The following is a 15283-nucleotide window of genomic DNA, read 5'->3' on the forward strand; positions in this document are numbered from 1 at the left end:
AATATGCAGCTCCTCCAATTAAGAGATGGAGCCAATTTTGCCATCCCTTAAATCTAGACAGGGCTTGTGGCTTACATGGGTCAGTAGAATGAGGCAGAAGTGACAATATGTCAGATCTGACGGTAAGAGCTCAGGAGACCTTCCACACTTTCACTCACATTCTTGGTATTCTCTTCCTTTTCTGTGTGAACAAGGCCCATCTAGCCCGATGGAAGATGGGAGCATGAGTCAGCCCAGTGGTCCCAGTAGAGGCCCCAGAGATATGAGAGCCCAGCCAAGGTCAGCAAAGCTGCACTTGACCTGCAGTTGACTGAAGATACTGAAGGAACCCTGCTGTGACCAGATAAATCACCCATTTGAGCCCTGCTCACACTGCTGAGCCACAGAATCATGAGCTAAATATTGGGTTGGCCAAAAAGTTCGTTTGAGTTTTTCCTGTTATGGAAAAAACCCGAATGAACTTTTTGGCCAGCCCAATAAATAGTTGTTGTTTTAAGCTGCTACATTTGGAGGTACATTGTTATGTAGCAAAAGCTAACTCATACAACCTTTAAAAAAATCAATTTACTATTATTGAGTAGGAATTTAGGGATTGAATGTAAATGTATAGGTTCAACCCCCTATCTTTACCTGGAACTGTTGATTATTTTCTCAGTATGAGACCTTTTCTATAGGGAACCATAGAGCTATGCATAGATATCACATCAAAACTTAGTTCTTAGAGACTCAAAGACATAGAAAAAAACCTGTAGTTACCAAAGGGGAAAGGTGGGGAGGAATAAATTTGGAATTTGGAATTAACAGATACACACTACTATCTATAAAATAAATAAAAAACCAGGACCTACTGTATAGCACAGGGAACTATATTCAATATCTTGCAATAACCTAAAATGAAAAAGAATCTGAAAAAGAGTATATAAGATGTATATACTGAATCACTTTGCTGTACACCTGAAACATTGTAAATCAACTATACTTCAATAAAGAAAAAAAGTTTTTTTAATAAATTTATTTTATTTATTTTTGGCTGTGTTGGGTCTTTGTTGCTGCGCACGGGCTTTCTCTAGTTGTGGCGAGCGGGGGCTGCTCTTCGTTGTGGTGCACGGGCTTCTCATTGAGGTGGCTTCTCTTCTGGCAGAGCACAGGCTCTAGGCGCGTGGGCTTCAATAGTTATGGCTCAGGGGCTCTAGAGCGCAGGCTCAGTAGTTGTGGCGCACGGGCTTAGTTGCTCCACGGCATCGTGGGATCTTCCCGGACCAGGGCTTGAACCCGTGTCCCCTGCATTAGCAGGCGATTCTTAACCACTCTGCCACCAGGGAAGCTCCCCAAAAATAAATTAAAAAAAAAAATACTTAGTTCTTAAAATTTATCCATTTATTTTTTTCATTCATTTGCTTGATTTTTATAAAGCAATAACTTTGTCCAGGGCACAGCTGACACAGCTTTTGGTTTAAGATCATCCTTATTAGTCGAAGAAGTGGTCACCATGATGATACTTAATATTCCATGTGAAGCAAATTTTTATCCTTGATTCCTGCAAACAGAATACACTATGTGTCTTTCCTTATTTTACCCTCCGGTCATATCTTCTATGATATTCTTAAATTGGAAGATTTTAGCATCATTGGTCATAGGTTAGTATAGAAAAGAAGTTTGAAATGTGGCTAGTTACATTAAAATCAGTTCTACTGATGAACTTCTTTGCTAATTTTGTACTAACAACCATTTAAAATTGGATATAAATTAGCTCATCAAAAAACAGAGTAAAGCTTTCTAAAATACTAGCAGTATATAGTTCACAGTTCAATGTTTCCATTCAAAATAGTAAGTATTAAGATCCAAAATCTTAATTTATGTCTCCTACTATGTACAATGCCTGGCTTTGTTGGCATTTGTTTGCCTGGATTTTATTTTTATCAACTCTTCATCATCTGAATAGTTATTTACTTTTCAAGTTTGATCATAAAAGAAATTATTTGAAATATTGCAGTGAGTCATTCAGCAGAACAGGCCTTTCATATATTTCAGGCAAGATTGCTATGTGTTTGACTCTGATTGTCAAATCAAAGCGGGATATAGTTCTAACCAATACAATAATTATTGTATCCCATCCTAATTATGAGGTCCAGGAATACAATCATCACGACATAGAAACTTTTAGTATTTTTTCTGAGCACTTAGCTTTTTGTTAATGCGGTTACAATTAAATGTGCTTAATCTAGCCCTAAACTCAGTGATAATAGCTGATTCACAGCCTTTGTAGGCAACATAAAGGATTTCTGAGCCAATATACAGCAAACAATAAGAGTAAAAGAATGCGATCATCTTGTGACCTTGTTTACTAATGGATTTCGTGTTTCTCTTGCATTCACCAATGATCATTACCATTTCCTGGATGAAAGAAAATGCCAATGTCTTGGATGTAGCAACTTTACAGGAATATATGAAAGACATACAATATGGAAAACTTATGGAAGAGCCGAGTCCCAGTGAGAATACATGCTAAAAGAAATGGTAAAGATAGGATATGATAACAACCCAAAGAGGAAATCGATGAATAGTAATAAAACTCTTTTTTTTTGAGAGCTTACCCCTTTCTATCTTCTCAACAATCCTATGAGATAAGTCTTATTATCTTCATTTTATAGACAAGGCAACTGAAAAATAGAGAGTTTGTGTAACGTCTTGATATTATATAGCTAGAAGGGGGTGACGCTGGGACTTGTACCCAGGCCGTCTGCTTCCAGGGGCCACGCTCTAAACCCCTGCACACACTGATGATGATTCTACTCCAAAATGAAGTTGTATGCACGTTGCTTTCCATGGAATTTCATGTTCTCTAATCCAGCTGCCTCTGGTAACTCTAAAAATGCCCTACACGACCTGAAAATGATTATACTGGTGTGAATGGACATGTGTGTGGAATTATATCATCTTCTTTTAAAAATTCTTTGTTTGGTGATTCTTCTAAATTCTTCTTGTAGCCTGCTTTTCACCTTTTGCTTTTATCTGGCTTTATTTTTATGAAATACCTATGCTGGTGGTCTATTTAACTAATTAGTGAAAGAGTGACATACTTTCATGATTATTGCAGTTCTCATAGTCTCTTTCTTTTTTTTTTGCGGTACGCGGGCCTCTCACTGTTGTGGCCTCTCCCGTTGCGGAGCACAGGCTCCGGACGCGCAGGCTCAGCGGCCACGGCTCACGGGTCCAGCCGCTCTGCGGCATGCAGGACCCTCCCGGACCGGGGCACGAACCCATGTCCCCTGCATCGGCAGGCGGACTCTCAACCACTGCGCCACCAGGGAAGCCCCCATAGTCTCGTTTATGTTGCACAGGTGTGTAATCAATGCACCTTTTAAATTCTATGGAATGTGGTCCTCCTCCTAATTGCAGTAAATCGGTTGCACCAATCACTTTGAGCTGTTGGCCAACATAGTTATAGATTTCTACCAGGTGTTCCACCAAAAGGTAATCACCTAACGGTACAGAGTATTTCAACAGTGCTGAGTGTAAAACAAATCCAATGGTAAATCCAAAAGCTGGCTTCATAATTCATTCATTTATTTATTCATTCACTCAGAAAAATGCATTGTGCATTCTGTGCGTACCAGCCATTGAACTGAACATCGGGAAAATAAAAGGCATGATATGCACTCCCCTCTCTGCCTTCAAGCCTCTCGCAATTTAGTGGACATTATAATGAAATAAAGTATTTTATGACCCATGAGAAAAAAAGGATATATAAAATTTTCCACAAGAGCCCAAAGGAGTGAATGACTAAGTCTGCTTCGGAGTTATGAACTCAGAGTCAAAAAGGAGATAATGACACTTGAGCTAAATGTTGAAGAATTTGCCAGTTGTTCCTGGTGCAGGTCCCAGGAACATCAGCACATTTTATGTAGTTGACGCATGGGGTGCACACGGGGGAAGGGCTGGAGACAAGGCTGTGGGGTAGAGTCGATTTATATTGTGAAGGATCTTTTATCTTAGGAGACGAATTTAAACCCTTGCTCTTAATAACAGTAAAGAAATATGAAAAAATTTTAATCAGATAAAATACCTAGCACATTGTCTTGTAATTTTCAGGGTACAAGTCTATCTCCCTCACTAGACTTGTCACAAGGGCCTTCCCATCATAGGTGCTCCATAAAAGTTAAGTGAATCCTGAGTGGTTGGATTAATAAATTGATGGGGCTTTTTTGAAAGATCACTTGGTCAGCCATGCAAAACATAGTTTGATTAGGGTCAGTTAGAAAGCAAGGAGACCATTTAGAAAACTTGCATTTGTGCAGCTGTGACATAATGAGAGACTGAGCAAAACCACGACAATATTAAAAACCATGCCAAGCCACCAAAGCACTGTAGTGAAATGGGCCACCAGGCACTACCAAATGACCCTGAGAAATGCTATGAACAGGTGTGAGGACATCCTTCAGGCTGGGAATAATATCGTTCGAGTTACCCGGCTTACTGAGGGGAGGGCGCTTACCTCTTTTTCCACCACCTCCTTAATGTCCCATAATCTTGTTTGGGGCCAAGGCTGTCGGACCCTTCATAAGTAAGTGAACTTCCTTGAACTTAAAACTGTGTCCCTTGATGTAACCCACATTTTCAGGAAACACTTTAGGTATAATCACATTGCTTTGATATGACATTTATCTGAGCTGTCAAAAATTCAAACTATGTCTTTTCTTCGTCTAACAATAGTGACTTCCAGTGGCAACAGTAATACTAAGCCAAAAGGCTTATAAATAAGAGAGAGGTTGAGACTTGACCACACATGGAGAATGTAGGTGAGAAACTATAGTGAGGGCCTGGTGCACGTCTAAGTACCATGCTTTATAGCCGGAGCAGGAACCTTTGATGGCCCGAAGAGCTAAGGGATACACAAAACTATTGCAAAGCAAGTGCTTAGAGAATGTAATAGACCGATATTAAAAACCATTACAGAAGGGAAACTACCCTCTTACCACAATACTATTAGGACTATCTATTTATACAAATGAATAGAAATTGTTCTTCACCTGATTCTTGGAAGCACCTTTTGAAACAAAAGCAGTAGAAACATTTTTTTAAAGCTATGCTATTTTCACTCTCTAAAGTTCTTCCTATGGACTCAACTTGTTCTTGATGAAAAACTTTTCCTCCCCAAACTCAAACCAGGAATATAATCAACGATTTTCCTCATTGCCTGTATCCCCCATCATCTTTAGAAGCTCAAAGGGCCTCGAAGTCATACCATTACTAGGTAACTTGCCAGTGACAAATGAAAATTATGAGTGGAAGAACTCAAACGCTAAGAAGTGAATGTCTTTCCATTTTAAGCACAAACATGATTAATTCTCACATCACATACTCATAAAGAAAAGCATGATCAACATTAGACCGGTATGCTGAGACAGAGGCAAATGACATTTGAAAAATCATCAAACTTGGAATGGAAAGAAGAAACCAAGGAAAAAGAGCTGGTCTTGGCAGGAGATGATGAGTTTGGCCTCAGGCAATGCTGGTTTTGAAGGAAGGAAAATACTCATATCTTGATAAATTGTCTTTCCTCATCTTCTATTTCATTTTAGATAAGAGTTTAACAAAATGCAGAATAAAAATTAAAATGCTTTTATGTTTTTAGTTTGCATTTTAAGAAATTAAAGAAACAAGAGTACTACAAAATAATTCCGTTCAAAATCGCGATTTTTTTGTAGAGGACTCTTGTGACAAAATTTCCATTTTATCGCTTGTTCTTAAGATCTACAGCTTGGTATTTCCCTCATCACAACCACACTCTTGAAGAGTCACAGGAAACAAGACATTTTCATATTTAAAACTTAAAACTCACCAACCTAAATACATACACTGTGACAATCAGAATAGCTCCGTAAGTTGATGAATAAAAATAGGAGTATACATCTGTTCTAATTGGCATTTCCATCTCAACTGACTCATTTCTGGGACCTGACACGCTGTGGTTTGCCAGTAGGTTCGCATGCCAGTGCTTGGGCCAAGGTGACATCACGTAACCTTTCTCTCCATGGAATCGTCAGCACCGTCAGTTTGAACAGACGTCCAGAAATAGGATAACAGATTTTCTTATGAAGACACAGCAGAAAATCATATTATTTCCCATTGCTTGTTAGCCTCAAAACATAATGATGCCTTTAATTATTTTGGGGGGAAAGGGTCACATTGATGGGCCCACACATTGGCTTGTTAGTTGTTTTTTTTTAACCAGTGAATCAGTTGATGTGGAATTGTTGCTTCATTTAAGTAGCTATATGTCAACAAGGTATTTAAAAATACCAAGTATTCACACAGATCATCTCTATCTCTCTACTTCACACACACACACACACACACACACACTTAAAAGTTCTGTGTGTCTGTTTATGCATGTGTTTAAGAAACAGATTTATTTCTGAGTGAGTTGAAGGTGTGAAATTCAGCTAAAGACGTCAAGCAAGTGGGGGGATGTTGGGTCTGCAGTCAAGGAGGGAGGTTCAGTGTGGTGATAAATGGCATAGCATCAACACTATGAAGATTTGTCATTGAATAAAATCACAAATGGAAGAAAAAAGTGCCTTCGCAAGTGTCATTATTCTAAATTTTATGTTTATTTCAAGTAAACTAATTGAGTTGCTAACGTAGTGAGCATTCTTCTTTGGTTTCGTTTTTGGAGGGAGGGTTGTTTGTTTTTGTTTTTGCCTGGTCAGCATCCAATCTCATCTGGCGATCAGGTGGCATAATACCTCCCTTTTCTGGGTGAGCACACCTGCAGACTCCAATCTGTGCCAATAAAAGTCAGTCGGGGGCTTCTGTTATCAGGAAAGATCATCCACTTCCAGCCTCTAGGCTGGAAGACAATGAGCCTGAAGCTGTTATTCAGTCTTATCTCCTCCACCCCTTGGGGAGAGCTTGCCTTGAGATGATGTTAACACAGAGGAAAAGAACAGAAAGAGACGGAGTGACGGCTTCCTGGCAGCATCATTCGGTCTATCTGATCAGGGTGTGCCTGAAGCTGAACTACCTCTGAACCTATTCAGTGTAAAAAATAAATAAAAAAATAATGAATTTTTAACTACCCATAATCTTACTAAACCAGAAATAGCATACTTAATATTTTGGTGGTTTTCCTTGCAGTCTTTTACACAGATGCATACATACAACTGTATATATGTTTATATAACATATGGTCTCTTAACATTATATTATGAATATTTCCCATACATTTACAAAATTACTGGAAATATAATTTTAATAATTGCATTAAATTCTATCATGTGAATATTTCACAATGCATTTAATCTCTCAGCAACAGTAATAGTCAACAATATTTATTGAGCACATACTATGTACAGGGCACTGATGGTAAACTCTGGAGAGATACAGCAGTGAACGTTGTAGATATGGTATACATGGAGCTTATAATCTCTTGGTGAACATTTGGATTGTTTGCAATGTTTTACTATTTGAAGAACATCTTTCTACAAAAATATTTCCAGAAGCTTTTTAATAATTATTATGTAAGTCAGTAAGAAATATAGTTTTTATTGCAAATATATACTTTCATATGTTTGTGTGAGAGAGAACTCACAGGCATACACAAATATATATGTAAAATAATGAATAAAAATCTTTTAAAGTAATACCAATCCTTACTACATACAACGAACATATTCTTATTTTTCTATTCTATTATAGTCTATTGTTTTTAAATTTCTTTTTCCAAATGACTAGTCTTGATCCACTACATCGATTTATTACCCACTAATGAGTAAGGGACCCACAGTGAAAAACCCTACCTTAGAGCATAATGGAGCACCATGGTTTTCACTAGAGGATCTAATATGAGCTCTAGCACATACTAAGCGTCATACTCACTTATCAGCTATAGAGGAAGCATGAAGTTTTCTGAAAAAGGAAAAGACTCCAGCAAAATCTTAGAAAAGCTGCTGTTAGGAGGGTTGTTACCATCAACCAAAGAAGCCACCATAAGCAAATGTTCCACCATAAGCAAATGTTATCTCCCAAAGCTGTTACAAATAATAGGATCTACTAAAGAGAGGAGCCTTAAGGGAGGAGTCCTTACTAAGAAGACCTCGATCAATAAGAGTTGGTGCCAGGAGCTTTCACCATCTGGATCCTCCTTTGCCAAGAGCAGCTGAGCCAACCCTAACAGATGATTTGAGGTTAACAGGAACCATCCTTAAAACATGACACAGGGTGGGCTTCCCTGGTGGCGCAGTGGTTGCGAGTCCGCCTGCCGATGCAGGGGACACGGGTTCGTGCCCCGGTCTGGGAAGATCCCACATGCAGCGGAGTGGCTGGGCCCGTGAGCCATGGCCGCTGAGCCTGCGCGTCCGGAGCCTGTGCTCCGCAACGGGAGAGGCCACAACAGTGAGAGGCCCGCGTACCGCAAAAACAAACAAACCAAAAAACATGACACAGGGTATCTGGATGGAGGGATTTTAATTCCCAGAGATCTTTAGCTTCCTTTCTCTTCACAGACCTTGTATTTTTGAAATGAGGGCAATTGTTGAGGTTCTCAACACAGTTGTCACCAAGGAGGAAGAATAACAATTTTCTGCCTGGAAATCCAATAGGGTTAGAGGCCCAGAAAACCACAGGGACATAAGTCAGCCTGTCGATTTTCTGTGGCCCAGAAAGGAGGGTATATGGGATGCAATTTGCAGTAGGAATCTCGCAGTGAATGCAATGGTGAGCGCAGTCCACTGTCAACAAGTAGAAGAAGGTAGGGTAGTGGGTGGGTGAGGATACAGAAGTATATGGCAAGCTAAATATTTTAGGGGGAGCTAAATATTTTAGAATTGAAAGCAAACAGATGAAGAGTATAGAGTTTCTCAAAGCAGACATCTAGAGTGACGAACTACCCAGGTTTGCTAGGGCTGTCTCAGTTTTAGCACTGAAAGTCTTGCATCCCAGGAAACCCCTCAGGCCCAAGAAAACTGGGGCAGTTGGTCATTCTGAGTTTGGGTGCGGTTAGTTTGCAATTAACGAACAGTGTGACCTATTTACTCGGCATCTCTGAGTAATTTACTCAACATCTCTGGGCTTCAATTTCCTCCACATCTCTGGGCTTCAATTTCCTCATCTGTAATATGGGAATGATAGTGCTTACCCACCACCAATAAAAGGAGATCCTAAGTATTTTTTAGTAGTTCTGTTCCTGCACAGATGCAAGGGCTTGCCTCAGAGCCAATTCTATTTGTAATAGCACCGGAGATAAAAATGCAGAATGCTGATTGGCAATCTTTAGGTGGTGTGGGGTTAGAAGGATTGTAGTACTTGGTTTCTAGCACCCATGGCAGCCTTTTGCACCCCTGATAATTTAGGATTGATTTGGGCAGTACAAAAATGTCCTGGGACCCAAGGTTTCCCAAACAAGGGAAAAACAGAAGTTTGAAAAAGAAGATAAAGTTTATTATAATTTTTTACCTGGGTCCTGAAATATCGGTGACAAATATGCAAGCTATATAGTTTGCTTTTCCTTAAGAACAGAGCAAAAATTGTGGATAATTTCATTAGATGTAGCCTGTCAAGTATGAAGAATGTGCTCTTACTCCAAGAGAGATATTACAGACAATTCACATTTTATTGCCTCTGTCATATTGGAGGTAGCTTCTTGCCTTGCTTGGGCTCACAGAGTCAGCTGTTTTTATCTGAATTCACTCTCAGATTCATATGTTCCAACCAAGTTAAGGGCCCTTGTTTCCATTACCGATATAGGCCATGACTAAGCCACTGCATGTTTGTATTTTCACTTCTTACCACAAATGTTTCTATACAAAGCCTATAAAAATGATTCAAAAGCAATCCAAACTTCCTAAAGTAATAAGAACATTCTCTCAAGGTCTTAGGCCCCATCTTTTCAGAAGTATGGTTTGAGAGGGACTCTTTTAGGACAGTGTCAGAAGTTGTGGCATCGATTCATGCATGGTCAGCAGTGTGAAATGTAAGCCATTAAACCAAGACTATAGTCAGGGAGAGGTCTGAGAAGATTTAATGAAGAGAAAAAGTGAACTTTATCAGCTACTATGAGGGCCGAGAGACTTTCCAGAGAAGTGATACATAAATCTTAGGACATTAATTAATTTCTTAAACAGTACCTGAGACAAGAAATAAAAAGAATAGGAATAAAATTTTAACATAAATACTGGGAGAACATTAACTTTAGGGAAAAACAAAATTTCACAATCAAGAAATTCCCAACTACAATACTTAAAGAAAAGGAACTCAAAGATAAATACCACATGATTTCACTCATATGTGGAATATAATCAACAAAACAAATGAACAAACAGAACAAAACTCATAGATACAGAGAACAGATTGGCGGTCGTCAGAGGGGAAGGGGTAGGGCAGTGGTTGAAACGGATGAAGGGAATCAATTGTACGGTGACCAATGGTAAGTAGACTTATTGCGATGATCGCTTTGTAGTGTATACAAATATTCAATGACTGTGTTGTACACCTGAAACTAATATAATGTTATATACCAATTTTACCTCAGTAAAAGCAAGTTTTTAAAAAAGGAAATCATCTTTTGTGCCTTATCCTATGTGCCAGGCACTGAATTAGCTGCTCTCCTTGCAAAAATTTTGCAAGATTGGTATTGGAAGCCACATTAAGTCTTAAGAGGATAAAAGAAAAAACTACTGAAGGTTACAAAGCTTTTAAATGGCTGGTAGGCTTTGAACCCAAGTCCATCTGTCTCCAAAGTACATATATAATTCAAATCAGGAAAGATGAACTCTTTTCAAAAATTGATTTGCATAAGACTTTCATTTTTTAGGACTTAAATATGATGATTTAAAACTTGACTTCTTTCTTAACTTTTAAGCAAACGTCCCTTAGGCCCATCCTCAGACTGAGCACTCATTCCTAGCACATAAATGCAATTTTCCTAAAGGTTAGAGGCCACATCAGAATGGAGCATCACATCTTTGCCAATTAGTAAGAATCAACATTGGGAACATTCAGCCTGGGTTTGCATCCCTTCTCTAATAGCTGTGAGACCTAAGCAAGTCACTTATTCTCTCCGAGCTTCAGTCTTCTCATCTGAAAAATGAGGATAATAATAGTATCTCTTTTTAGATGTGTTTGAAGATGAAATTAAATGGTATTAAAACAATTAGCCTAGTGCCTGGTGAATAGTAGGGTTTGTTTGTTTGTTTTGCGGTACACGGGGCTCTCACTGTTGCAGCCTCTCCCGTTGCGGAGCACAGGCTCCGGATGCACAGGCTCAGCGTCCATGGCTCACGCGCCCAGCCGCTCCGCGGCATGTGGGACCTTCCCGGACCGAGGCACGAACCCGTGTGCCCTGGATCCGCCGGCGGACTCTCAACCAACTGCGCCACCAGGGAAGCCCAATGGTAGGGTTCTATCTGGACCAGTATATGTGGTCATCTACAGAGATACAGGAGTTAGATCATTTTTTAAAGCAATCTACAAATATCCTACATTGAAACAGAAATCCCCAGAATTAGTTCAGGTTGATTTAAGGTCCCAGGAGTTATGAGTAACTACTGAGGCTGCTCTGGTGTCTTACAAACCAGCGAAGCCTGTAGGGACTTAGATAATGATCACTTCATGTTGGGACTTGGACACTTGTTTAGACAGATACTAAAAGCTAATTACACCCACCTTAGCAGGCTGAGCTGGAAGGACAACACAGCAGCTGGCAAAAAGGGAATGCTGCTATGAATCTTCCACTGTCTGTGACTGGGGCCACTGGGGCCTTGGCCTTGCTGATCTTTCACTATTTAAGGATCAGAGTCATGCTGTTTATCTTAGTCTGCATCTTGAAGAATATGCAATAATACATCCAGGCGCTGTTCTAGGGACTGGGGATGCAAAGATGAATAAGACAAATAAAGACCATTCTCCTAAGCAGCTCCCATTTCAGTTAGAGATACAAACGACTAAAAAATGTGATTTTGAATACCAAAGTTACGAAGGAAGTGAAATAGGACATTGGAATAGAGAATGATGGAGGGGGGGTCTAGAGCCGTCTGAGAAAGCAGATCTGAGGAATAACATCTGAGATGAGACCTCAGGACTTTAGAAAGTGTGTGGTGATACAGGAAGAAAGGGAAGTGAACATCAAAAAAACGAATTACATAAAAACCACTACAAAAGCCCCTGGAATGGCTCAGAGATATTTATAGGATTGCAAAATTAATGCATTTAAATACATTCATAATGAAACGTCTTATATCACAGATGGAAAGTTAACTATAATGATGTGTCCAGTCCTGAAGTATTTTGTCTGGACATAGCATTCCGTCTGCTTCTATTTCCTTCCATCTCTGTTAAAAACCAAAGTATTGTCCTCAAGTGAAAAGGACTTTTACATCTATAAGCCTCTGTATTCTCATCCGTAAATGGAAATAATAATGCCTCAGAGTTGTTCCATGGACTTGTGGTGAGGACAAAAAGAGAAATTGTGTACAAAATACCTAGGCCACAGTAAGTTGATCAACAATGGTAGCCATCTACAGAGCATATGCTTCCCATCCACCTGAAAGAAAATGACAAATTTGTGTGGCTTTGGATAACATGGGAGAAACTCAGAGCTATGGTATGGTTTTTTTTAATGTACCCATGTGGGACTCTTTTCATAAAAGTTTAAAAATCTGAAATCTTTATAATAACAGAAATATAAGAACAGGAAGGCCAAATAAGAAAAACAGAGTGGGTCAGGAAAGAATGAGGAGAATAAAAAATAGTGACATCAAGGCTCCAGGAAAAAAGAGTGCAAGCCCCAGAAGGATCTTGATGCTGCCTTGCCATTCAGGGAAAGCACCATGTTCCTGAGTCATAGAATCTCACAGGACTTGTTCCTGAAAGAAACATCAAGGAGCCTTACTAGAAAAACTAACGGGTCTGGATTCATGATTTCCCATACACAACATTGCTCTCCATCTCCTTTGAATTAAATTAGTTTGTATGTTTTGTGAGCAGAAGCATCGTAGCAAAGCATTATGGGAGTTAGTTTTCATTGATTCCATTATGGGGGTTAGTTTTCATTGATTCCACAAACATCTGTTGAGCCAGCTATTATTATAATTATTATTATCATTATCATTTTACTATTATTATTATTATTATTATGTGTCTGGTATCATGAAGGGCTCTGAAGTTGGGAGGGTTGGAATTCACTCTCACCACATCAGGGCAAGTGCCTCTGGGTGTGTATTCCAGATGGGATAAAATCGGCTTACACAGGGCTTGTGCGCAAGTTCCCAAGTGAATCGTGAATTAAAAGAAATGGAATATTAAACCATTGCTGTAAATAGTGAATTAACGTATTCCCTATGGCGTGTGAAAAGGAGAGTGAGAAGCCTGGCTAATTCTCAGCCTCCCAAAGGAGCTCCGACAAAACTAGTCAGTTATCTGACACCTTAACATTTTTCAGTGCTGTTTAACATTCAACGACCGTAAAAAAAGCCAGCCCTGGCTACTACTATGTAAAACTAACAGACCACTATCGAAAAAGATGTATGGTTTTAGCATCATCAAACATGCATTTCCAACAAAAATAAAAATCAAACGGAAAGAAAGAAATGCTATTTGGGGCTTAGCAAATACTTTGGTATCATCTATAATTCACATTACCAAACCTTTGAAAACACAGAGCAAAGCAAAAAGCAAAACCTCCACTCAGTAGTGAAATCAATATAGCATATACCATTTCAACATTGTGCGTTACAAATACCTCGGCATTCTTTCCGATGGTTTTAGCGTTTGCATTTTAAACGGTTGTGTTTTCAACCTGAGCCAGAGTTATGCATCTTTTTCCAAATTAGTCTTTGGTAAACTTCAGTTTCCCATCACTGCCACTTGTTTTGCTCAAATAAATCTAAACTCAGGTAACTACTTAAAAATAAACCTTTTGGGGGGAAGGGGTAGAACCTTATGTGCAAAACATGTAACAGAAAGTTTCATTCAGGTTTGAACGAGGGAGTCATATACACAAAAGCATAATAGGTTTATTTATAACTAAGTCACTTTCATAGAACTTTAAAACAGAAATTAAAATTCTATGCATCAAGCGCAACAGGAGATTCAACCATATGGTATTTCACTTGGTCTTTAACAGTGGTGTAGGTACTGTTATTCCCACTTTACAAACTGACAAAACTGACAAGCTGAGCGCTTAAGTAAATTTCCCAGGTCATTTATCGGGAGTTCAAATCTATGTCTGCCTGGCTCCAAAATCTATCTATATTAGACAGTATCATGCTACTTATATTATCATGGCTCCCTTTCAATCTTCCCCATGCAATGACACTATGGCACAAACCGAATCATACCCTATTGTCTATCTAATTTCTCTAGAACTAAAGAATTGGAACGTTCTCTAGAAGTAATCTGATTAAGCACTTGATATCAGATAAAATTATGGCATTTATCTTCAGTGCTCAAAAGTGATAGTAATATCACTGAAATTTTCAATCACGTAGATTCTTTTTCTAAAATGTAGAAACCTTTGATTTATTTCAAAAGCTAGGTGATCACATATAATTAATATGATAATTTTGGAAGAGGACTTTAATAACACATTTTTTAAAGGAAATACATATATATATATGTATATATGTATGTATGTATATGTATATAAACAGATCTATGAGAGAAAGGAAGCATAATGAAAAACACCCCCGAATACAACTTCCGGAGCAATGTTCATCTGTGTGAATGCGATCCCCCCTCCCACTTCCCAAAGGATAACTCAAGAATACAATGGAAATGGTGCTCTCTAGAGTTAGACAATACAGCAGCCCAGGATTAACCACTCCAGGCAAAAGGAAAGGCGAGTGAAAGCAAGAAGAGGTGACTCTAAGCAGAGTGATGAGGCTGAAACACCTGTAGAGACAAGAGAAAGATGAAGCTGTACCAGACAGCTCAACTTACCAAGCTTCGATTCTGCTAGCAGGTCTCAATGTGTTTCTCTCCAAAAGAGACTTGACAGATAACATTCTCGTTCATGACACACTCCTATGGGCATACCACAGTTCGAAGAAGCCCAACACGATAATAATTCACAATCACCTTTTCTAATATCTAACAGCACATTAGGAAAGGTAGTTGCTTGCAGAAGGTTGCAGCCTACCTAACACAGGCCTCAGGTTATGTGCAATTCTCCAGGACTTACTTGTAACACTGTACCTTTCATTTCTGCTCAAGAAACCACCTCAGATGCAAGAGAGACGGACAAACTATGGAGAATCAATCTGCTCTGATTCATATTGGAAAAAAA

The sequence above is a fragment of the Delphinapterus leucas genome, chromosome 17 (assembly GCF_059928025.1).
Source record: "Delphinapterus leucas isolate spDelLeu-1000000601 "Yukka" chromosome 17, BTC_Dleu_Yukka2, whole genome shotgun sequence".
Classification (NCBI taxonomy): Eukaryota; Metazoa; Chordata; class Mammalia; order Artiodactyla; family Monodontidae; genus Delphinapterus; species Delphinapterus leucas.